Raw genomic sequence first — 26,438 nt, 5'->3', positions numbered from 1 at the left:
CACAAAATTATGAAAAATATTAAGAGTTTATTAATGACTGTGCACTGTCAAAAAACACCTGCCTATTTTATAACAATGAAGAGCAGCCTAGTTGTCAGCTTAGGCTTGATGAGAGCGCTCTGCTTACTTCATTTTGCAGGGAGGGAAAACAGCCATAGCTTCCAGGGTTCCATAATAAAACATTGATTTCATTTGGACATTTATTAGCTACCAATGACAAAATTGCAAGTCTCTTGGCTACATATTTCTTTCTCTTTTGTCTTTTTTGTAATAAGATGAGAAGGGTAGAAACATAATTATTACCATTTTCCACTCCTATTCATCTTAAGGAATTTCATCAAAGATTTTGCTATGAAATTTTCATGCAGCAAAGTTCTTCTGGAGCAGCGTGAAGTGGGCAGTGGAAGGGAGCTATGTGGAAATGGGGCACAGACCATCAATTTTCTAATTACATTGAATTGTCCCGGATACTTCACCAAGACATACCTTGCACATTTTGATTTACATTCACAGGTAACCACAGTAATCATTGAGGTTGCAGTGTCCACTGGACAATCCTGGCCAACTTGATGACAGGTGTTCTCTGGAATGGCATGTTTCCAGCTGCTGCACTGGAAATAGAGACACAAGAAAAGACAGTGCTAACCTAGAAGGGGAGGAGGAAACTCACCTGAAACTCCATTTCTGGAGCCGTTGTGCAGAGATTGACAAAGAAGGCCACCAGGAGCAGACAGTAGTCCAGCACAGGGGTTAGCAAACTCTTTCTATAAGGGCCAAATTGTAAAGTAAAAAAAAGAAAAAAAAAAAAAAAAGGCTTTATGGGCCAGTCTCTGCTGCAACTATTGAACTTTATCATTGTAGCTTGAAAGCAGCCATAGACAATATATAAGTGAACTGGTTGCATCTTTGGCAAATTGGAAAAATTTGGGCTTATGCTGTTGTTTGTTAAACATTTCTATAAACTTAAGAGTATTTCTAAGGTGGTATGGGTAGAGAAGACTGTGCCTGAGTAATCTACCATAGCTCCCCACCCCCCAAGTATTTTGCATGGAGATTTGGCAGTAATCACACTACATCCTAGAGCATGAATGACCTGTGACATTAGAGCAAGATGAAAGTAATAGGCATTTGTTTTTAGGGCATCTGACTTTTAGCATGTTCATTAATATGCACTTACTTTCAAAATGATTTTCCTCCTTTAGACTCTGTGACTTCCTGATGTCTCTTATTTTGTTTCCAGAGTTTGAGAATTATTCCCATTATATCACTACCCTACTTTAATTTTTAATATGTCTCCTCATTGCTTATAGAATAAAATACAATTTTTCTGGTCTGTCATTCAAAGACTTCTGCAACTTGAACCCAACCTCTCTTCCCTTTTTTATCTTTAGCTTTCCCTGTATCTTAAGTTCTTGCCATAAAGTGATTTTTGCTATCCCTAAGCATATTCTGACCTTTGCACCTATATGCAGTTATCAAGCCGATCCCTCTGTTCCTTCTGCTTGATCTGACTTTGAAAAGTCTACTTGTATCTCTTAGTCTACAAAGAAGGTAATGTAACACAGTGCCACATGTAATTATAACTAATTACTAAAAAAAAAATTAGGAAAGTTATCTTTCCTTTGCAAATATATAAAATTTTAGGCTTTTATTTAATAATAAAACTGGAGAGTTCCAAATTATAGCAATTTAGAATGTCAAATTTGGCCCAATTGAGCTGAGAAGGTATAATAAAGATATCATACCAATTTCAGCAAATTGCAGTTTTTATCTATTAACACTTTTCCTAGTGTGAAACCACCCCCTTGTGAAGACTATTAGGTCTCCTCCAAAAGTTGAGCAGACTATGGAATGATGCACTATTATTGGTATTTGCAGTTTAAATAACAGTAACAGGGATCCCTGGGTGGCGCAGCGGTTTGGCGCCTGCCTTTGGCCCAGGGTGCGATCCTGGAGACCCGGGATCGAATCCCACATCGGGCTCCCGGTGCATGGAGCCTGCTTCTCCCTCTGCCTATGTCTCTGCCTCTCTCTCTCTCTCTCTCTCTCTGTGACTATCATAAATAAATAAAAAATTAAAAATAAATAAATAAATAACAGTAACAATAATTATATCTAAGATATAGCTGTATCAGATAGCAATACCATAAAGAGCTAGTAACATGCAGGCATGCCACCAAAGAACACTTTATTTCTACAAAATAAATCTGGGTTAATGGAATCCTTTCTCCCCTCCTTGTTCCAAAATAGCCTAAACATGCAAAAAAAAAGTAATCACAAAGAACAAAATGTTAACATTGAACTTCATTGCCTCTTGTAACTCATGACATTCCTTCTTACTTAGCTAATGTAATATTGTTTTTTTTAATCCATATCCTACTAAAGTCACTACTAAAATTCATATTATACAAGTGATATATTTCTGTGTGGGACAGTCCTGCCCACTAAAGTTAACATGCAGTCCATGGGATAGCTAGCAGAAGGCAGGCTCTATGTTGTATCTGTTTCTACCTCTTTTCAGATGTTCCTGGGAAGAACAATATCTATTTCACAATTGTTTTTAGTATAAAATGAGATAATTTATGTATAAGGATTAGAATAATAGATGAATATCATCTAGGATAGAATCAAGATAATGTACCTAGATATATTTCAAGAAAATATAGTAGCTGTAATAAAACAATAAAACTGACTTCCTATTTCCACATCAATTCCAACCACTACAACCTCTCTGATAAAACTAAGTTGATTTTAGCATTTTAAGACCTAGGGCCTTAGTGTATGCACTGGCATTCCTAGAAGATCATAGTAGCTTTGGTCAAAGGAAACCTACTGCTTTGACTCTCTGAGACTTGGAAATATTCTTTAAGATCCACTGCCATCCATCTGCTACTAAAAAGTACAGATGAAATGTCAAGGAAGCTGCAACTCTCCGAATCTTGTAATTGAATATTACCAGCCTATTCATTTTGTTGGCAGGTCTTGATTTTAAGGTGAGACACTTTGTTTAAAATATCTTTCTTGGGGCACCTGGGTGGCCCAGTGGTTGAATGTCTGCCTTTGGATCAGGTCGTGATCCCGGGGTCCTGGGATCAAGTCCTCACATTAGGTTCCCTGAAGGGAGCCTGTTTCTCCCTTTGCCTATGTCTCTGCCTCTCTCTGTGTGCCTCATGAATAAATAAATAAAATCTAAAACAAACAAACAAACAAATAGATAAAATAACACTTTCTTGTTGTCACACAAACCAAAGAAGGTTCGTATATTCTATAATCCTATTTTCTGATTTGCCACACAGGGAAAATCAAGGGCAATAATTTGGAAGGTGACAGTGAAACAAGAAATGGATAAACTGTTAGGCATAACAAGTTAATAAACATCTGTCATTGGGTAAAACAGGGAGAACTGAAACATGGTGAACGTTAGCTGGGGTGGGGGTGGGAGGGACAGGTGGTAGATGGTAGGATGCACAGTGAAGTTTAAATATCTGTATAGTCTATCTTACTACAGACAGGTCTCTCCTGATTCTCTGTGTACAGAACAGTAGAATATCAGTGCTCCAAGCTATTGTTCCATAACACAAATCATTTGGTCTAACTCAGGTCTGTGTTTGCTTCTGTAACCATAGCTAGGATGGAGGATAAAGTAATGTTAAAGATATTGTCCCAGATCCACTGTGTGTGAGGTGACAATTTTGGAGAAGGGGGTTTGTTTTGATGTATGTGCCTCAAGATATTTCTACTATAGAATAGTGACTAGCACAAAGAAATGATTACTGAAATTCCTTGATTTCCAGTAATTTTCCCTCATTTTGGAAATGTGTACAACTTAAAAGAATAGAATAAAACTAATAGTTATAACATTCTTCCTGTGGCTTTCAATTTAGCCTCTTAAGTATGTATGACACGTAATCTTCAAAGCTCTTTGGATCTAAAAGATAAAAGCTATAGATGGTTCCTCCAAGGAGCAGTATGAAACAAATTCACAAATAACTATGAACAATGGATACAATGTTAGGACTGTTAGGGAAGATGGATATATTATAGGAGTCTAGGAGGGGAAAAAAATCACATCTATTTGGTATCAATCAGAAAGGTTTCATGAATGTAGTGTCATTTGAACTATACCATAAAAGACAGTGTGGAGGACAAAAAATAAAACCAAAAATTGGGAGAGAGAAGACAATATAGATGGAAGGATCTGCATGAAAAGATGTAGATATGGAAAGCTCTGGATATGAGTATAATTTAGTGAGAGACAAGAGTTTACTAGATCACTGATACTTGAGAAATTGTTAAGGCAGGATATTGGTGCAAGGTTTGGTAACTGACTTGTCCAAAGCCTTGGATAGACTATTTTGAAATCTGAGTATTTTAAATTTCCCATGTGTCTGGTTGCCTTTAATTTGACCAGAAAATGGTGAAAAGATGACACCTCATGGAGGGAGGAGTTGCAAAGGATGTCAGAGAGAACCTGCTCCTGCTAGGCTTTTTCAACCGCAGCTGGCTGCTAAGGCAATAAACAAGGCTAGAAGACAATTAATGTCAGCAGTACTTGACAGACACAGAATATGATATTGATAAATAGGAACCATTGATACCAGATGGCAGGGTTCCCATGAAATGTTATCTTCAAGAAACTTGAAATAGCTTATTTCTACCTAAGCTTCTTAGAAGGAGATTTTGTCATGTTCTGTTAGAATATCATTTTTATACCAATTAAAAAAGATATAGAAAAAAGTGTTTCCTCAAAGTGCTATTTAAGAGAATTGTAAAGCAAAAACTGGACCAAGCATTCAAGTCTCAGAACATCAGCAGGTGAACTCCTTCCCGGAAGGAGTTGAAGGCTGCCCTTAACCTGTCACAGAAAACCTGCTGAGTTGACATGCCACAGGGATGAGAGAATCTGTCACTCAGGTCTAGGAAGATAAAACCTGTTTGATGAAGAGGAACCTTTCAAGATATCAGAATATCACTCAGATTGTTCTTTGTTTTAATGTGTAGTGAACCTCTCAAACCTATTGAAGGAAGATGGTATAAAATAAAACATAAGGGGCCATGTACACAGAAAATAGAGCAAGACTATTCTGAGAGCCAGTTGTGATATCGGTGGAGAAAGATCCTTTGACATGCTCAGAAAGAGGGACAAAATGGGCACTTCTGATGTGAAATTGGGAATGTGAAAATAGTGGGTTGGTTCTTTTTTTTTTTTTTGAAACTTCCCAAAAGTGCAAAAGAAAATAAAAAATAGACATGTAATCTCTATCTCCTGTGAAACAAACAGTAGCTGAGACCCTGGGCTCTCACCCTGCTTGAAGTTGGGATGTCAAATGAGGTGGAGTGGAGAGACTGAGAAGGGGGCACTGCCCTACAAACCTCGGAGCCCTAAGTAGCATGCCTCGACTACAAAACCACCATGTCTGGTTGATGAAGAGTCTAGAGAAACTAGTAGCTCTCTTCTTTATAAACCTCATGAAAAAAAAATGTGGTCTAGAAAAAAAAACTGCTTTAAAATATGAATAATAATCAAAGAACAGTTGGCACTATATCCAATGGATAATACAAAACAAAGGAGTAGAGGAATAACAAACAAATAGCAAATAAAGCATCATCATAAGAATATTGTTGCCATTAAATGATAATTGTTAATTGTAAGTGAACATATTGTGACGAATTTTTAAAAAATAATTTTGAAACAATTATAGAATAAGAATATAGAGAACAAACAAGAGCTCAGGGACATAGTAAAACAATAGAAGATAAAATATGGAGCTCTTCAGAAAAAAAAGAGAATGAGTTACCGAAATGAAGTGAAAATTTGAAGTACAATAAGGAGAATTTACTGCTAAAAACATTGGTGGGCATGGAGAACAATACTGACAAGAATAAGCCCTGGAGAGAATTTTGGATGTGGATTTTAGGCAAACAGAGTAGATGCATGATGTCTCCAATAAGAGAAATGAAATTATGGAACAAACTCATGTTTCAACATAAAACTGCAGAACATCCTCTAGAGATTAAAATTAAACATAAAGGACTGATCAGTACAGTGTTTTTAAATTACAAAGATAACAGAAATGTATTTTAAAAAGTGATAATAACTGAACAGAGGAAGGATGTATAAGGCTATGCAATATATCATAGCAGTAAAAATCCTATCTAAAATTGATAAACCAGGGGCACCTGGGTGGCTCAGTCAGTTAGGCATCTGCCTTTTCTCAGGTCATGATCCCAGGGTCCTGGGATGGAGCCCATTGTAAGGCTCCCTGCTCAGTGGGGAGTTTGCTTCTCTTCTTCCTCTGCCCCTCTTTCCCTGCTCGTGCTAGTTCTCTCTCTCTCTCTCTCTAATACATAAAATCTTAAAAAAAAAAAGCCCTGATAAACCAGGAAAATAGTTGATGCTGATCATATAAGGCTGTGCTATCCAATAGAGTAGCCATAGAGTCATACATGTCCATTTAAAATTAAAATAAATGTAAATTTAAATTTTAGATTTTAAGTCACATTAGCCATGGTTTCATGTGTTCAATAACCACATGTGAGTAGTACCTATCATACTAGAGTACAAATATAGAATATACCCATAATCAAATAATCACAAAATCATGCCTTGCTGTAACATGGATGAATTGTGAGGACATTACACTAAGTGAAATAAAGCAGTTCCAAAAGGACAAATACAATATGATTCCACTTATGAGACACCTAGGGTAGACAAATTTGTTGAGGCAGAAAAAAAATAGAATGGTAATTGCCAAGGGCTGGCAGGGAGAAAGGAATGGGGAGTTATTGTTTCTTGGGTATGAGGTTTCATTTTGCAAATGAAAAAGGTTCTGGAGATGGATGGTGGTAATGGACATGAATGTAGTTTATGGCATTGAACTCTACATTTAAAAATGGGTAAGACGGTTATTATGTGTATTTTGACATGAAGTAAAAAGTAAAAACAATACCAAACAAACAAAAAAACAAAAAACCCTAAACAAACCATCATAGGAAAAGCTACAGAAAACTTAAAAAGTTTAATCTACAAATTGAAATTTCTTAGCCTGTTTAGGAAAAACCAGCATGGAACATCAATAAACCTCAAATATCTCTGTAAAGTTAGCAAATAATTTGAGGGGGTATTCAGGCAAAAAGAACACGTTTCCTAATAAGGGCAATGGATCAGGCTGGCCTCAGACTTCTCATCTGCAGTGTTCAATTTTCTGAATACAGATTAGCAGTATCTACAGAGTGCTAGCAAAAGGGAATATATGTGTGATCCAGGAATTTTAATAAGCTAAGTGGTCATTCAAATATAAAGTCAATCAATAAACTTCTAAGCTGAGAGAAGTTGGGGAATGCTGTTCCAATTAGTCTTAAAATCCAGTTGACTACATATGAATGTGTTCCTTTCCACTACCTCAGTTGCTCAGTGGCTGGGGATCGGTCTTGTTCTTTTATATAGATTTTTTTTTTTTTTTTGCTTGCTCCTCTATTAACTCTGCCTTCAGCTCCTAAATCTTGTTTTCTACAGAACTAGGTCCCTAAATATATTTGCTGTCCTCTTAGAAATCAACATGCCATCGTTCTGAGTTCCTGCATTTGTCATTTCGTTGATGACATGGCCTCTTCTGTAGGGCCTTCACTCTGATTGTTTCAGTGATTCTCACCTCTTATTAACTCACATTTGACTCTAATACCTGATTTCAGATTTTAATCCCTACCTGTCAGTTCCTGGAATAAATATCCTTTAGCCTTGCTTCTGTCCTTTTCTCAACTTCAGCTATTAGTTCCTGGCTTTCAAGCATTAGTTCTTCAGATAATGGCCCGTGCCATGTCTATTAATATGTCCATGTTTAAAACTTGTTTCCTCTGGTTCCCAGCACAGCATCTGCAGCGGTTTAAATGTTGGATAAAAGTGATCATGATTGCTGTGAAGTTCTATCTTCATAAATGTAGAGTCTATATTGTTTTGTAAGGAAAATGTCAGCATTAGCATTATTACAGCCAGCCAAGTCAGTACCTAAATAACAGAGACTACTTCCCTACGTGAACAACACAACCTAAATTCATTGCTTACAGGTCTCAGTATCACTAAAAAAGAATTTATGTGAGTTTGTGAATATACATTTTTTTTAAATGTTTAAAGTTTAATGGGTATGTTTCAAAGGTTGTTGAGCCCACCAATTTATCTGTAAGGGGCCATGGAATTGATGGCATTGCTTTATTTGACCTATAATTAGAATATAAGTGATGATATGACCTGGGACATAAAGTTGAGACTAAATGAAGAAGGGTAGAGACATAACCTGAAGCTAGAAAGATGTGGGTGAGGCAGCACTAAAATGAGTTTTTAAAGAATATAAGTGAAGTTTGTGAGTTAACATATATAAAGACATAGGAGAGTAGGTCCTAACATGATGCTCCTAACATAATTATAAATGGAGAAACAATATTTAGCATGCTGATGTTTAGGGGAAATTCATGAGTGAAACTTTGGGTGTATTGCAGAGAAAACAGAAGGTTGAAAGTAATGATCTCACAGACCGTGTTTTTCTTATATCTGAAAAAAAAATTAGGCTAATACTGATTTTGATCAAGAAAAGGGAGGAGGATGTTTAGACAGGAATAGGTATAGATACTGTTATAAATGTCTGTAAAATATATTAATCTATTGATAATTACATTGTAGAATAAAGTAAAAAAAAATTGTGCTTAAGGGGTCTGTTTCTTTAATTACCAATGAAAGGATTGAGACATTTTTGAGACTTATTTATAAAAACTGTTCAACTTATCTGTAGGAATAGTGCAGGATTGGTATTCTGGCTTCATTTCCACTTTTATGAGGGTAGACTCTTCTAAGGAATGTCCTGATAGTTTTGAAGTTGTGAAATCAGCTCAAATGCTGATGAGACCATACAAATGCCACACCCCATTCCCAATGACTGATTATGGCTGGGCTCAACCACATTTCAGGGTCTGGGATGAATATGTTCAGGAATGAGGCCTCAAGGTAATGTTATCAGAAGTATGACTCTTAAATTGATGCTTATTCTTATAAGGAGGTTCTCACGTTGTTCCCTTATCCACATCTTTACCTAGTCACTGTTCTGATAACTGGAGTCCTATAATGTTCCCCATTTACCTGAATCTCGAACTCCATAATAGGCTAACCTCTTCACTGTTTTTAGCAGTTGACCACTACTTTTAACTTGCAGGAGTTCTTAACAACCACTAGGTTATGTAGCCAAACTTTGGATTCAGAAACCTAGAACCAGGTGGATATATTAGACCCGAGGAAAGACAGTAGATAAGCAATGCAAAATCCAAAAGCATTTTCTGTGCTGGGCATGCTCTGTCAGCACCCTATGTACTGAGGCAGATATGACTGAGACTCTGGGCTGGCTTGGTGCTCCCTTGGCACAGTTCCTTAGGCTGGGACCTCCACAGAGTCCTCTGACATGTAGGCAGAGCTGATTATTGCCCACTCTTAGTTTGGGTTCTCCTGAAAGCAAAGCCTGAGACAATAACTTGGTTACATGCAATTCATTTAGGAGGTGACCACAGGTAGGAGAAATGAGGGAATGGGAAGAACACGGCAGGTAATACATTAGTGATGTCACTGCTATAGGCAAGATGGGTTCTAGTCCACAAAAACCTTTGCAAAACAGAGGACACTGTAAGGAATATCCTTGTGAAAAATGGCAGTCTGAGTATTTACCTGCAGCTGCCATCTGCATTGGATAAAATACTCTCACTCCCCACTCTGCTTTCCCAGGCTGCCCTTGGTCACTTTGGAATGGTTTGTTTTCTGCCCACTGTTTTGGTGAGGGCTTCCTCTCTGGTTCATTCACAGGGGAGTCCATTCAGCAGTGGCCATATTCTAAGTGCCACATCTAATGATATCTTCTACTAGTTTTTACATTCACTTTGATCTGTCTGTTTTTATTCATGTTCAGGGTCATCTAGCGAAGAGAGATCTCTTAAGTCTTTATATCTTTGCAGGTCTCTCTTTAAGACTTCCAAGGCAACAAAAGCCAGCCACCACCACAATCCTTATGAATACACTATTTCCCTATACTGCTCAAGTGCTAGAACTACTATCTAAACAAATGCTTCCAACTCCACTGTGACCAGTCTTAGTTCTGAGGTGCTTCTACATGCTGCCCATTTTTAAAAGATTTATTTATTTGAAAGAGAATGGGGGAGGGGAAGAGGGAGAGAATCTTCAAGCAGACTCTCCACTGAGTGTGGCCCCCCTATGTGGAGCATGATCACAAGACCCATGAAATCATGACCTGTGCTGCAATCACAACTTGGATGCTTAACCGACTGAGCCCCCTAGGTGCTTCCCACCCACTAACATTTAATTGATCTTCCCATATGTCTGGTTATGACCTAGGTCCAGGATCCCATCCCAAGTGTCTTTTCTCCCTATACATTCCAAGAACCAACTATCTTGGTTTAAGTTCACCAGAAAGTAGAGCCTGAAGAAACAAGGGCTTGCAGAAGTAGTTACTTTGGAAGAACTCACTCCTGGAGACAGGAGTGATTGAGTGGAAAAGATGAAATAGGAAATAGTAATATACTGTGTTATTGAAGACTCTTGTTATAAGCAAGAGGGCTCATTTCTGGTAGACCATTCAGTGCCTACAAGTCATTGGAGCTGGCTGGTTGCTGCAAGTTGTATTGAAACCCTGGATGATATAATAATGAGATAAGGATAAGGAGAGACTGAAGACTGTTAAAAGGCAGGTTAAGTGTAAGATCCAGGGAACTTTCAAAGTAGCCTATCAAGACGCCTCTTATTACCTATAGGGGTCCCAGACCTCAGAGACCTTTGAATGCGCAGAGGAGGCCTGGTCTTATGGACTGCCAAGGCTACTGCCAGGGCCATGGTGGGAGAAAATCTGGGAACCCAAAAGATGAGAAGAGACATTTACATGGTTGCCCTGAGGATGTTTATGCCACAGCATCCTTAAGATTCTCCGGGCATGCAGAGGTGCCCACCTGCTGAGGGCTGGCACTTTTGCTGACCTTGTAGATGCTACCAACCCTGATCCTTTCTTACCTGTAGAGAAGCCCAGGATGCTTCCCCAAACCTTGTCTCCTTTGCTGGGGTCAGACTTGCACAGCAGTCTGATGGCTTTCTCTATATTTCCTTGGTTTTGCTCTGTCTTTCCCCCTAATATAGTCTTTGTGCATTTAATCCCATCGTGGCATCTGCTTCTGGAAGGACCTGGACTACTACACAGAAAGAGTGAAAAAAGAGTGGTGATTGAGAGAGAACAAAATCTCGTTACGAAAACCTGGGTAAACTGGACAACATTGTTTGACTTGACATCCTCTAGTAGCCAGCAAAAGGAGGGGAAAAAAGTCAAAGGCAGAGAAGAATAAAGAGAGATGATAAGGAAAATAATCATGACCTCCCAACAGAGAGTTAGAAAGATGTTGAGCAAGTAAATGGGCTATCAATGAAGAGAAACAATAAAAACAAAATAAAACAAAAGTCTACAAAAGCTGGCCTCCTAAAACAAAGTCCTTTTCTGTAGGACAGGGAAGTAGTGATTGAGTAGAAGAGGATGTAGGTCTGAGTGTGTGGTGATTCTTCTACATAAATGGAATTGTAAACCTGCATCAGTTTAGTCTTTTGTGTGATTTGCCAGTGCTGGATTGATTTATCTCAAACCTGGAAGGATACATAGGGTCATAAAACATCTGAAGTGAGTACTGTTTACATCATGCACATGGATAACTGGTCTGTTATGATAAAATCTATTGAATAATCAAGCGGTTTTATTTTTCTGAGATACTTCAGAATGGAGAAAGGCTGCCTGCATCTACAGCAGGCATGAGTTGCTTATGTTCTATCTCTTTAAGAAGTTCACTTATATATTCCTAGAATTTCATTCATTAGAGAAATAAGCAATATAAGAAATGTACTGGTTGTAGGTTCACAGCGGCAGAAGTGTTCTGAGTGCTAGTAAAATCTCAAACACAGGGACGCCTGGGTGGCTCAGTGGTTGAGCATCTGCTTTCCACTCAGGGCATGATCCTGGGGTCCTGGGATGGTGTCCCACATTGGGTTCCCTGTGAGGAGCCTGCTTCTCCTTCTGCCTATGTCTCTGCTTCTCTCTCTGAATCTCTCATGAATAAATAAATAAAATCCTTAAAAAAAAAGAGAGAGAAAAAAATCTCCAATACACGATGAATGTATTTATGGGGTTGTTTGTTGATTTGAGAAATGAACACTCTTATACTCACAACAAGAGTTGGGCTTTAGAAGAAAGAATTCTTTTTTTTTAATTTTTATTTATTTATGATAGTCACAGAGAGAGAGAGAGGCAGAGACACAGGCAGATGGAGAAGCAGGCTCCATGTACCGGGAGCCCGATATGGGATTCGATCCTGGGTTTCCAGGATCGCGCCCTGGGCCAAAGGCAGGCGCCAAACCGCTGTGCCACCCAGGGATCCCTAGAAGAAAGAATTCTTTAAACCATGTACTCTAAATTTTCTTTGTTGTTGTTGTTTTTTTTTTACTCTAAAATTTCTGTAGGTTTTGTGTAGCTTTGAAAGATTTAAGAATATACTATAGTTTTGGTTTTGATGGCTTATTAGGCATTAATTAAACAATATTTCAAATAAAATAGTCTGGCTATAAATAGTGGCATATTTCACATGCTGTTGACTTTTTATGAAGTATTAGGAAAGTCTTTTCATCACATATTATTCTCTATCAATATTAATGAAAGATATCTGCCCATCTAGGGTCCATCTTATTTATTTATTTATTTATTTATTTATTTATTTATTTATAGATTTTATTTATTCATTCATGAGAGACACAGAGAGAGAGGCAGAGACACAGGCAGAGGGAGAAGCAGGCTCCATGCAGGGAGCCCGACACGGGACTCAATCCCGGGTCCCCAGGATCAGGCCCTGGGCTGAAGGCAGCGCTAAACTGCTAAGCCCCCCGGGCTGCCTATGGTCCATCTTTAAAATAAAGTCTTGTTTTTAAATTTGGACTTGCATTAAGAATAGTATTGAAAATAAAAGAATAATACATTTTAAAATAACCTTTGTTTGCTTTTCAATAAAAAAACAAGTCCTGATAATGAACTTTTTAGTGACCTCAAGTTGTATCAAACAAAAACAGTTGTATTAATGACAGTATAAAAAAAATATTTGGACTACTCTTTTACCTGTTAGCCACAAAAGGCTGCTAAAGCATCTTTCCCCCCTTCTCTATATTTATTGGTGGCAGGAGAGTCCAGGTAGTAGTCACATCTCGAATATCTTACAACTCTATTGCAGAGTAGACTCTACTAACGTTACAGATAATATAACATTGAGACCATCTGGGGGTGCATTCCAAAGACCGTCTTTTCTCATTATATCCACTCTCTCCTTCCTCCCTCTTTGAGACTAGAGCCCCGATCTCTATTATACTCAAAGGAAATCTTGCCTTCAAGTAACATATTTCCATGATCCTAACTCTTTGGGAGGAATCTCCTTTATCAAGTGGGTGTGTGTTTAGGGATGGAAGGAAAAAGTGGGGGATGTCTAGGCCTGGAAAAAAAAATTGCTTTTTGAGTTGCTTAAAAAGATGAAATACTTCTTTTTGTTCTTCATAGGAAGTAAAATCATTATGGAAATCAATTATAAAGAAAGGTTACAATAAATGCTTTATCCTGTATAGTAAATTTGAGTACAGATGCAATTAAATTCGGACTCTTGAAAGACTAATAAAAATTCCTATTCCACCTGTAATAGCAATGCTTTCATGTCTGGCCCCATCATTTTTGTGGCAGCAAAGGAAGTGAGTGGAATTACATATTGCTTTGTGACAAAACATAAAATAGTGGCAATTTTTGAGAGCAAGTAATTCAGGTCTTTTTTTTTTTTTTTCTCCATGTGTAGTTTAACAAATAAGCAACTGAAACACTAAACATGTCAGAAGAAGCTTATGAGAAAAAACAATGTTAATCGTCCTCCATTTTGCAGAGGAATAAAGTGTGCCTGAAAATGTTGGGACCACTCATTCTTTTATACTATGATCTACAGAATCTTTGAAAAGGTCAGACATTTAGTGCCTTCAAATAAATAGTTAACTATGAGAATGGCAGCTAAAGAGCACACTTTAGACGAAGATGTCTAAATATTCTTAAAAACTCAAATCAAGTTCTGAAAAGTTGTTCACGTGCTTTGTACTGAAGAACAGCCACATAGAAACCTTCACATTCGGCATTAGGGTTCTTTCCCCATCCTGCACCAGCCAAAATGAAGGAAAATAGAAATCAGCGGTAAAACATGTCATACATATGACGATGTGGAGAGAAACTATCAAAATTGGGGTGGAAGACACCATCATCCTTGACCTGAGAAAAAAAGTTACACCAAAGAAACTGTCCCTGGATAGTGTGGATTTAATGTCAATGGTGTTGCTCATGAATAATTCAACCCAGGCAATTATCTTGTCCATAGAGAAGTTCTGTGGCATCTGAGTGCTTCTGTGTGTGTGACGGACTCTACACACCATGGGGCTTGGGCCCACTGCCATGCCCTCTCTGAGAACACCCACAAAGCTTGGTCCACTGCTCTGCATCACATAGACTCTGACTAGGCGCCCCCTCAAAGGACATAGGCTGGCTCTGAGAAGGAGCTGCTGGCTCTGGAAGTAAACATGACAGAGGAGCTTCAAAACTTTTTTTTAGCAATTGCAGTATCATTAGAATAAGTCTATTTTCTCCGAGAGTGGTTATTTTGAAGGGGCCAACTCTCATTTAAGGGGATAGTTTCTGATCTATTTGCTGAAAGAAAACCCTCCAAAATCCTATACAAATGCACTCATAAAAATGAAATAAATATATAAATCATTCAGGCTTAAGTATGGTTTGTGTGAAGGAAATCTGCCTTTATTTAACTTCTGCATTTCTAACTTTTATGAAGTATATCTCATGTTGCCTGTTACTTTTTCATCTGAATTCCCTGGTCAGGCTCCAGTCATCACTTGAGCGACAAATGTAGCAGTCATATAATGGCTTTTTAAAGACTGTTATTATGCTGTCTTTGAACTGCTGCCACATGTGTCTTTCCTGTGATTATTTCTTTTTCTGTATAATTTGGAAATGCTTCAGAGATGAGTTTTTGTTTTGTTTTGTGTGGTTCCCCCCCCCCCCCCCCCCCCTTAGAGCATGGTGTTTTCTCAGCTCTCATTCTGTCTGAACTCTGTACAATGTCAAGGGCTTATCTCAAATTTCTTTCTTCCTTATTCCCCACATCAGCAAACTCTGCTGTGTCTACCTCCTGGACATCTCCCTCAGATCCACTGCTCCCTGCCTCCATCTTCACCACCTTTGTCCAAATTATTATCATCTTTCAACTGATTTGGGTTCATCCAATAGCCTCCTTAGTCCTCTTCCTGCTTCCATCCTTCCCCCTATAAACCCTTCTCCACACAAACTCCCTGCTCTGTGTTATGCTCTTAACATGTTGTAGATTGAGCCATGTTACTCTCTGCATAAACTCTCCAATGTCTTCTCATTGCACCAGAAATTTCCAACTCAGGACCTTGCTCTCTGCTTCTCCCTTCAACCTCCTCTCAAACCATTTTCCACGAGGTTTGCTCACAATGATTTTAAAATCACTCTCCTTCTGTCTCTGTAATCTTTTTCAGATTGGTTTCTTTCATTTAGTGATATGCATCTAAACCTCCTCTATGTCTTTCATATCTTGATAGCTGAGTTTTTTAGTGCTGAATATTTCATTCTCTGGATGCACCATAGTTTATTAATCCATTCACCTACTAAAGGACGGTTGGGTTCCTTGCAAGTTTTAGCCATTATAAATAAAGCTGCTATAAATACTATTTGCAGGTTTTTGTGTAGACATAGGTTTTCATACTTGGTATTTACCCCAAAGATACCAATGTAGTGATCCGAAGGTGTACCTATACACCAATGATTATAACAGCAATGTTCACAATAGCCAAAACATGGAAAGAGCCCAGATGTCCACTGAGACAGATAAAAGGATAAAAAAGACACACACACACACACACACACACACACACACACACACACAATACTACTCAGCTATCAAAAAGGTGAAATCTTGCTATTTGCAATGATGTGGATAGACTTAGTGTGTATTATGCTAAGTGAAATAAGTCAGAGAAAGACAATTATCATATGATCTCACACATATATGGAATTTAAGAAACAAAACAGAGGATCATGGGGAAGAGAGGAAAAAACAGGACAAAATCAGAGAAGGACACAAACCATAAGAGACTCTTCTTAATCACAGGAAACAAACTGAGGGTTGCTGGAGGGGACGAGGTGGGTGGATGGGGTAACTGGGCATTGGACATTAAGGTGGACATGTGATGTAATGAGCACTGGGTATTATATAAGGTTGAAGAATCACTGACCTCTACCTCTAAAACCAATAATACATTATATGTTAATTAATTGAATTTAAATAAAATTTAAAAATCCAAAAAAAGAGACTGATTTTCATCTCTTTTGGGCAAATACCAGAAAGTTCCATATATATATTTTTTTCACCTCGGTATTTCTGTTATAGTAATTCTCTATAATCTCTCCAATATATGCTATAGATTCTAATACATTGATTATTGATAACAACACCATCAACTAGAAGTATAGCAGATTTGGTAATCTGGAGACTTTAATTAAGACATTAATTGACAGATCCTGAGAAATTCACTTTATCTCTGGGATTAAGTGTTCTTCTGTAAAACAAGTGTGGTGAAATCACCCTCGTTATACAATTATAAAAACTTTTATAAAAAATTTTAGCAGGAAAACCGTTTTCCAAACTTACCTGAACTCTAGTGTTACTAACATGCTAGAGATTCTCTAGTTGAAAGAGTTTGGCCACAAGCCAGGGTCTCCTTAGTCTCCCACTGTCCTTGCTTCCTTTTTATGTCATAGCAGCCCCCAAGCAAAACCCCTGGAGTTGGGATTTTTTTCTTTATTTTGTGAACATTTTCAATGCATAATACTTTAATATTTTATATTTAATCATTAGCTGCAGACAATTTAATTTTTTAATTCACTTCTATGTTTATAAACTGTTATTGCATCCCCTATAGTTCATGGCTATAGGCCTCACAGCTGTCACAAATCTCTATTCTGTACGTGTGTGAAGTCGATTTATAACCATTGCATCACTTAATTCTGTTTGGTTGACTTTGCTTTGTTCCTATTGGTTGGAATGTAAGATCATAATGGCTGTTCCCAAGAGTGTAGTTTCCTGTAACTACTCTTACAATGGAAAAATGTTGTGCACAGTTTACATGGTACATATTTATTAAAATAAATATTTGAGAATATTCACTTTACTATATTCTGTGAATGTCTACAATCTCTGCATCCTACAAAAATCGAGAGAATGTTTCTGTGTACGGTGTCTTTACATGGGACAAATGTGTGTGAATAATTCTAGAATGTGTTCCTGTTCATTGCTTTTCAAAATCACATTAAATGTCTCATACTAAGGAGGATTCCTTTTTAGTCGGGAAAGTTCTTAGCTTGCCAAGTATTTATATGTAGGCACGCACTGAAAATTCTGTACTTAAACTAATCATAAAGTTACTCTTGTAGAGCAATAAATTCTTTTATTTTCACCATAAAAAAATCACTCCCTAAATTATCTGATTTTTTTGAATTAAGTTTTCATATATTCAGTTTTCTTAAAGCAAAGTGTACATGAATATTAAGTATTCTTTTGCTTCTGACCTTAATTCTTTTCTTAGGATGGGTAGAAACCGTGACTAATGTGTTGCCATCACTGCACTATTATTTTTAATGTAGTTCTGAATTCTAATTATATTTTCCTTTGAAAATTTTTACCCTGCAGTTCAATATAGTTTTTAGCTTTCTTTCATGTGGTTGAGCAAAAGTAGAAGGTAAACATTGCAGGTAGAAGATTTAGTGCCCTCAGCTTCTCTTTACTTTTCCTGCTTGCAAATCTGTCTCCCATATAAGAACCGATTTTCCCCCATATTGTTAAAGGTACACACATACGTATAGAACATTATATTCTGCAACAAGCCAAGTGGAAAGATGAATATGGAAATCTCTGGGTGGTCTTGAAGACCCCTGCTCCTCTATTCCATTCATGGCACTCCTGTATCACAGCCACCCCTGCCTTACACCATCAGGATTGTCCCCGTTACTCATTTTCCTTTGTGTAATGCAGTGGCCCTGTGTGTCACTTACACTAGGCACGGTTCCATCAGAGATACTAAGTGTGCTTGTTATTGTTCTAGGAACTAGAAATAAAGCAGTGAACAAACAGACAATATATCCACCTGCGTGGAGCTTCCATTCTAATTTAGGGAATGGGGACAGACAAAGAAATGCATAATTAAATGTCTAGTATCTCAGACAGTGTGTAATGAAATATACTTTTAAAAATGGAGAGGTAAGCCCTGTGGGAGAGAGCAGTAGGTAGGAATATTTCTGTAAGAACTATTTCTGTTGGGGATCCCTGGATGGCTCAGAGGTTTAGTGCCTGCCTTCGGCCCAGGACATGATCCTGGAATCCTGGGATCGAGTCCCACATCAGGCTCCCTGCATGGAACCTGCTTCTCCCTCTGTCTGTGTCTCTGCCTCTCTCTCTCTCTCATGAATAAATAAATAAAATCTTAAAAAAAAGAACTATTTCTGTAAAAACTTGCTTACATAGTAATTCTTAAGATTTCCATAATAAGTTAGTGTTCATGGTCATGCCATTTGGCTCTGCCCTCCTTAACTTAGGCTTCTAATGTTATTGTGCCTCTCCAGGTCAGGACAGCAGAGGGGGAAGACCGTGAATCATGACACATGGCATCTTTTGCCTTAGCTTGCATTCCACTGGCCAAATCTGCTGGTAGTCTTACACATGGAGACTGAGAATTGTAGATGTGTAGCCCCCAGAAGAAGCAGAAATAGATTTGGTAATTAGACAATCCCTTTCACAAATGGGCACATCCCATTTATGGAGTTGTGCAGATTAAGTAAGACCTACGTAACCCGGTGTTACTGCAACAAGATTCCACTGCAAAGAAATCAGTGTAAGTGATGTCAAGAGACCAGCCTCACTCTTGAATGAACAAACTCCTGCTTGTGAAAGGGTCTTCGATGATGCTTTAGTAGGTTCTTCTTTCTTTCTCTCTCCATTTTAGGTTTGTTTTTAAACACTTTCTAATTCCACGGTGTCACAGTCTTAGAATTCAAACTGCAGAATTTTCTTGCCTTGGACATAGGTCCATTATCCAGAACCATTTTTAGATTTTTAAAATTTTACTTAATATATGGCTGAGCAGTGCCAAGCACTTAATTATAAATTTTGGGAGGCAAGAGAATGCTGTACTAAATTAAACTCTCAAGTTCCAATCGAGTGAATTCTGCTCAGTAACAAACAGCAAGGTCTGGGAATAGAGGCTGGGATTTTAAGTTGCCATCCGATATCATGCCAAAGCAGAGTCTAGATAATTACTACTTATTTCAAACGCTAAGTGGGTAGGCCAGATGTTTGCACACAGGGGGAAGTATTTTTAAATGACAGTTTTTTGATGACTATTAAACTATGTGGGAGTAAAATGTTAGGAGGCTATTTATTCAAACAAATAGTGAAAAAATGTTTAGGTACCAGTGACAACAGAGGAAAGGCTTCAACTGAAAAACCCACAAATCAAGTAATAGGTAAACATATTCAGTGACCTAGAAGTAGTGATCACCTTAAATGGCACTGGGCAATCATAGAAGAAGACCAAGCTTTCCTGGAGAAAGGACAGTTGGTCATTCATCCAGACACCTCATTGAGTTTTAATTCTACATGAAGAAGAATCACAATGCTATTTTTGTCTTTTTTTGTTGGGGAGAGGCGGTGGTGCAAGAATCTGAGATGTGTGAGTGTAGGTACTGGCAACCCATTTTTACGTTCCTTCCTGCATCCTTCAGGGCTTACACATGACATACCTCACTCACTTTACAACGCGATGGCTAGAGCACTCCTTAATTTGCCCTTCACCTGGTTTATTCAGCAAAGTTCATGGGCCCTGAGAATCCAGAGGTGAATGAGAGGAAGTCTGCTCCGCAGAAGCCTGTAGCCCAACAGGAGGCGCACACATCAGTGAGCAGCCGTGACCTACAGCAGAGGTACAGCTAGGTACCAGGTGCACAGGAGGTGCTGCCTGGATGGAGGAAGCCTGCTCCTCCTGGACCCTGGGCTTCTGGAAGGCAGGACAGAGTCCTTTTTATCATTCTATCCCTGGTGCCTTGGAGGGCACAGCAGGACAGCAGGGCTTGCCCGCTGCAGGGGCTGAAGAAATGCTTTATTGCTCCTGATAGTTTCAAGTAAATGGAAGTACTGAAAACAGGCAGCAATAATGAGAGTAGCTGGCACCCCAGGTTTGTTGGAGTTGGTAAGAATCTTCAGGCTAAAACAGGGCTTCCTAATGGCAGAAGTACTAATAACATTCTGGGCTCGAGAATTCTTTGTTGTGAGAGTTCGTTCCGTGCATTGTAGGATGTTAAGGAGGATCCATGGCCTCTACCCATAGATGTCAGTGGAAACTTCTTGCCCTTTAGTTGTGACAACAAAGTCTCTAGATGTTGACAAATATCCCTTGGACAGAATCACCTGTGCTGGTGATTCAACTGGAGGATATTTTTTTTTCTCCAGACTGTGCATCCTATTTTCTGTTTATTGATGATATTTGTTGGCCATAGGATACTTTTATTTTATACCTTTATCTTACATATTAAGTTTTCTCATGTTAAATATCACCTCAGATGATAGATGATATAAGACATAAAAGCAGGGAGCATGTCTGCTTTTTAAAAACTTTGTGTGATTTTAAGTACTACATTCACAATGCCTTATACCCTCTGTGGGGTTTACAATAAGAATTTGTGGTCACAATAAGAATAAGAATGTGGTGGTTGCAAGAATGGTTGTATGTTCATTCCCTCCCTGCCTCCATATCCTTGCAATACTACCACTTCGCATTTCTCCCATAAAGAAGTGGTCTATTTCCCCAGCCCTTGAATCTGGCTTGGCCTCGTGAGTTGCTTTGACTGATGGGATTGTAGCAAATGGGATGTAAGAAGAGACTTGAGATATTCCCTTACATTGGGACTTACTCTTTTGCTTCTTGGAACTGCTGGGGCCAGCGTGCTGGAGGATGAGATACCACGTGGAGAGAGGTCCATCATTCTTAAATGCCCCATCCAAGGTCATCATAGTCTAGTCAGTACCAGATGACCTTTGATGCGTGAGTGGGCTCAGCTGAAATCCACTGAACCTGACCTAGACCAGAGCTGCTTAGCTCAATTTGGCAATCTGTAGAATCATGAGTTAGAAAAATGGTGGTTGTTTTAAACTAGTCATTTTGGGGGTGGTTTCTTAGAGATAAAAGCTAATTAATGAACATTTCATCATATCTTCATTCATTGGCACTGAGGACTTTTTTGTGGAGAGTAAGAAGTGATGTATCAGTTTGCCATATTGAAGTACCACATACTGGGTGGCTTAAACTAAGGAAATTTGCCTCGCAACTCCTAATGGTTAGAAGTCTGAAATCAAGGCTTTGACAAGGTTAGTTCCTCCTGGGAGCTGACAGGGAGGGATCTGTTTCAGGCCTGGCATCTCATCTTGTAGCTGCCCATCTTCATCATCACATGGAGATGGTCGCCACATCTTCATCTTCATTCTCCCTGTATGCGTCTCTGTTCAGATTTCCTTCTAGGAGAACTACTGGTCATATTAGATTAGAGTCCATTACAATGACCTCATCTTAACTAACTATAGGTGGAATGATCTTATTTTAAACAAGGTCAAATTCTGAGGTACTGGAGGTTAGGACTTCAACATATGAATTTTGGAAGGGCACAACGCAATCCATAACAAGCAGGGAGGAAGCTGACAAAAAGTAAGCTGAAAATTATGCCATATTGACACTTACTGTTAGACTCTCACATCCTTCTAAGAAATTGAATTTTTTTGACATTAATGCTGAAAATAGAGGTCCTACTGAGATAGTTAAATAATGGAAGTGCTGTTATCTTATGTCACAAATTTATTATTAAAGAAGTAGGAAAATATGAGGGTTGGAGTGATGAGTGGTCCAATAAAGAGGCTGTCAAAGTAATTTCTCTTCAGTAAAGACCTGGGCTCACACCTGGGGATGGAGAAGAGATGAGAGACATGCAGATATTCCTAGGGTGTTGTACTATAAATATGCTGTGGCTGTCAGTGGGCACCTGGAGGTTTTATTCAGTTCTGGCATCATCCTTTACCAGGATGATAGACAAGGTGGGGCACACACAGGTGACGTGATCAGAAGAGAAAGAGGCCTGGTAATGTGTCATATGGCTTAAGCTAGAGAGAAGGAAAATGCTGTGAGACAGAACACTGCTTTCAGCTGTTGAAGGGTTGTCATGGGGGAAAGAGATTAAACTTGGTCTTGTGTGGTCCACTGAGTTAGAACATCCAGTAGACAGCTTTCAGCTGTAATGTAAGGGTTGAAATTCTGTAGTTAGGGCACTCCTGAAGCAATAGTTAGGATGTTTCTTATGGTCCTAAGATTTCAAGTTCTGCTGTAGCTAGAGAGAAGAGGAACTACTTTGCGTCAAGGTCTTTATTAGGGTCTGGGATAAGATTATATGACATGTGTGTAAGCAAAATAGCTTTCTGTTGCTCATTGTGTGAGTGAATTAGACTCAGACTGCAAGCCCCTTAAATGGTAAGACATTATAATCATCAGGTCATCAAATGACATCAACATCTTTTTTTTTGTGAATTAACTTAAACAAAAGGGAATTAACCCTACTCTCATCCACAAGATATCTAAATATGATTTCTTATTTAGAAAAGAAGAAATCAAAGTTTCATTTTGCCTTTGTAGTTTGTCCCACATAAGTAGCTTCTTATCACGTGTTGCTTTATTTTCTAGCTATTTCCGTGCCAGAATTCGTAAAATTGGTGTATAATTATATAATACCAGAACATATATAAAGCTTTTTATCCCCTCTAATTGTTGTCTATTCTTTCTTCCCAACTAGAGTTTAAGCTGCTTTTGCTCAAGGATCAAAGACTATGCCTTTTAATAAAATGGCTTGTTTAAATGCTCTCAAGCTAACTTCCTGGTCTAATAAACATCATAAATAAGACACAACTTGAATATCTGTTGTTCCTTCATCCCCCCCCCAATTATCTCATAAACAGAGGCAAACAATACATATAGTTGCATTTGTTAAACCAACAAACTACTAAACCCTATTTATACAGGGTCCTCTCTCTGCCCGGAGGAGTACTGGTATTATGGGGAATGGGAAATGTCCTAAGATTCACTTGCTCTTTAGTAGCTGAGTCTAGAGAGGCAGACAGAACTGATACCAGAAACATTAAGTTCTCAACTGCATGGTAACATGAAGAAGGAGGATTGCAGTAGTAGTTGGGGATGGATTAAAAACTATGTCAGTTATGAAGGGTGGAAACAACAGAAGTATAGACTATAGATGAGAGGGAGAGAATGTCAAGAATGAGAACCTATTTGAGCAAAAACCTAGTGTTGCATGTTGAATTGTGTCCCTCCAAAAAGATATGCTTAATTTCTACTCAGTGATAGCTTTGAACGTGTACTTATTTGGAAATAAGGTCTTTACAGATACACTCAAGCTCAGATGAGGTCATACTGGATTAGGATGGGTCCTGATCCAATGATCGGTTTCCTTATAAGAAGAGGGAGGTTTGAACACAGACATGCAGGGAGAATGCCATGTGATGATGGAGGTAGAGACTGAAGTGATGCATCCACAGCCAAGAAATATCAAGGATGACAGCACTGTCAGGAGCCAGACAGAGAGGCAGGTCCTCCAGAAGGAGCCAACCAACCCAGTTTATACTTTGACTTCAGAGTTCTAGTCTCCAAGAGTCTGAGACATCAAAATTGTTGTTGGAAGCCGCCCATTTCCTTTCATGGTAATTTGTCATACAACCCTAGGAAATGAATCCCTTGAGAGACCGAAGAAAAAAAAAAAAAAAAAAAAAGCAAGTTGCAATTGGGGGCAGAGAAAAGACCTAGTTGAATGAAATAGAGTGGATGATGGGGGAAAAAGGAACAAAACATGAGTTGGATTATGTAAGAGCTTCCCAGAGAGCATATTAAACTAACACTAAATGTAGCTAATACTTTTCTATAGCACCTATTATACCTGTTATTATGATTGCTTTACAGCGATTACCTTATTTGACGTTCCAACAACTTTTAAAGGTGTAGGTATGAATGTGCTTCTCATTTTACAGATGAGAAAACTGAGTAAAGAAAGTTAAATAACTTTCTTAAAGATACATAGCTCGTAAGTGATGGGAGTCAGGATTAGAACCCAGAATGCTTGCTCTTTGGACCTCATCTGTACTGAAGTGGGCTAACATGTAAAAAATATGTCTTTGGGTATAGATACAAACTGTAAGCCCCTTATTTTCCCTTCCTCAGTAGCTTTCTGTTATTTAAAAGACTTCTTCCCCCTGTTAGAGTGTTTAAGACCCTTTCTTGTGATGGTATAGTGGTTTGTTCTGTCTATAAATCAGAACTATTTCCTCTCACCTCATTACATTTCATTTTCAGAACAATGCCTAATAATGAGTTAGTTCCTGTCTGGGTTAGGTCACCCAGTCACTATCATTTTGATTTCTTCACTCTTCTTGTCTAAAGCATATGTTAATTGCTTCAGGAGTCATACTTTCCCCAGCTTGGTTATAATTAATTGAGAAGACAAGGCCCGGATAACCAAAGCAAAATCCCTTCTTGTCATCCATAGCGATTCCCCTTGAAGGATTTTCCCAGAGTGTTTCTAATTAGAGGAAAATGAGCCAGCACATTAGATACACCCAAACCTGACTGCCAAAATTTTCTTTAAAGTGACATCGTTTACTTCAAGGTTTAATTATATATGTGTGCATATATATATATATATATACTATGATGTATAGTTATATATAGCAATAGTTTTGTCTGTTTGGTTATGAATTTAGAGAGAAACAACATGAATATGTCATGGTTAATTTAAATTAAACATGAGAAGGTGTAAGCTGATTTTCCACATTTCCTGGAAGTATAACACAAAAACAATTATAAGAAGTATAGTTTAAAGGGTACTTCACCTAACGCTGGGGAGGAAAATCCATAAAACTTAAAAAAATAGAGCAAAGAATGCATGATGAAAAGGGAGACAGTTTTTTTTTTGTTGTTGTTGTTAAGAAAAGCAGAACTGCTATTTATTTAAAATTCAGTAGTCTTTAATTTAAAAAATTATCCATATGCTGGATATTGACAAATACCGTAAGTATAGGATTCTCCTAGTCTGTTTACCTTTGTGATGTGAAGGAGCACATGTGTGAGTGTAACTTTTAGCAATTTCATTTTGATGGCTTATTGCTAAGATTGGGGTGATAATATCAAGTCACTGATACTAAAAGTTCTTTGGTTTCTTGGTCCATTGGTTTTCCTTTGAGATGAGATGAAAACCCTGGGGGCATACCCAAAGATAATTTTCCATATTAGTTGGCCTAGGAGAGTTTTAGTTGTCAAACCTCCTGTGAGAACTGTTTCCTCACAGTTAGGCAGAGGCTGGCTCCACTGCTAGGCCTTGTGAGGAGTAATTGCAGTTTGCCCTGTGGGTGGACCAAATAAATACACTTTACCCTAAGGCCACATTTTCCTGCATCTATTTCAGAAAATGAAAAACAAGGACAATAGTAACTTAGTTTTTCGTAAGCTTCAAATAAGGGGTTCTGAGCTATCCTTTGGCAACTTGTGGATTTCCAGGAGAAAATAATCTATTGCTAATTGATCATTTTGAGCATTACTTGCTCATGCTTTAGTATTGGCTGTCAGTTTACTGTAATAACAACAAGGATGGACACTATTACTATTAATTTTTTAAGATTTTATTTGAGAGCGATAGCACGTGTGCGTGCATGCATACGTGCACACAGGTTGGGAGAGGGGCAGAGGGAGAAGCAGACTCCCCACTGAGCAGGAAGCTTGACGCTGGACTCAATCCCAGGACCCTGAGATCATGACCTGAGCAAAAGGCAGATGCTTAACCAACAGCCACCCAGACACCCCCAAGTTTAAAGGATGGACACTTTAAACTGGAAGAAACGTTTCTTAATTTTTAAAAGAAATGTAATTTACACATTCCTGAGGCTGAGGGAAATTACTTTGCCTAAGTCAGACATTTAATTAATGGCACACTTGAGAATGGAAGCATGCCCAAGACTCTTTGGATTTGATGGAACCAGGCATAGGTGTGCTGTGTGATAGAAAAAAAATATTGAAAAGGAGGGATTTTATTTCTAATTCTGCCATAGACTAAAGGGTGGGCAAATCATTCTTCATTACACATTTATGTTTACTGTATGAGGTGCTCTAATTT

Source organism: Canis lupus, chromosome 12 (genome assembly GCF_003254725.2).
Source record: "Canis lupus dingo isolate Sandy chromosome 12, ASM325472v2, whole genome shotgun sequence".
NCBI classification, from domain to species: domain Eukaryota; kingdom Metazoa; phylum Chordata; class Mammalia; order Carnivora; family Canidae; genus Canis; species Canis lupus.
The sequence above is the reverse complement of the archived record's forward strand: the minus strand, read 5'-3'. Positions refer to the sequence as shown.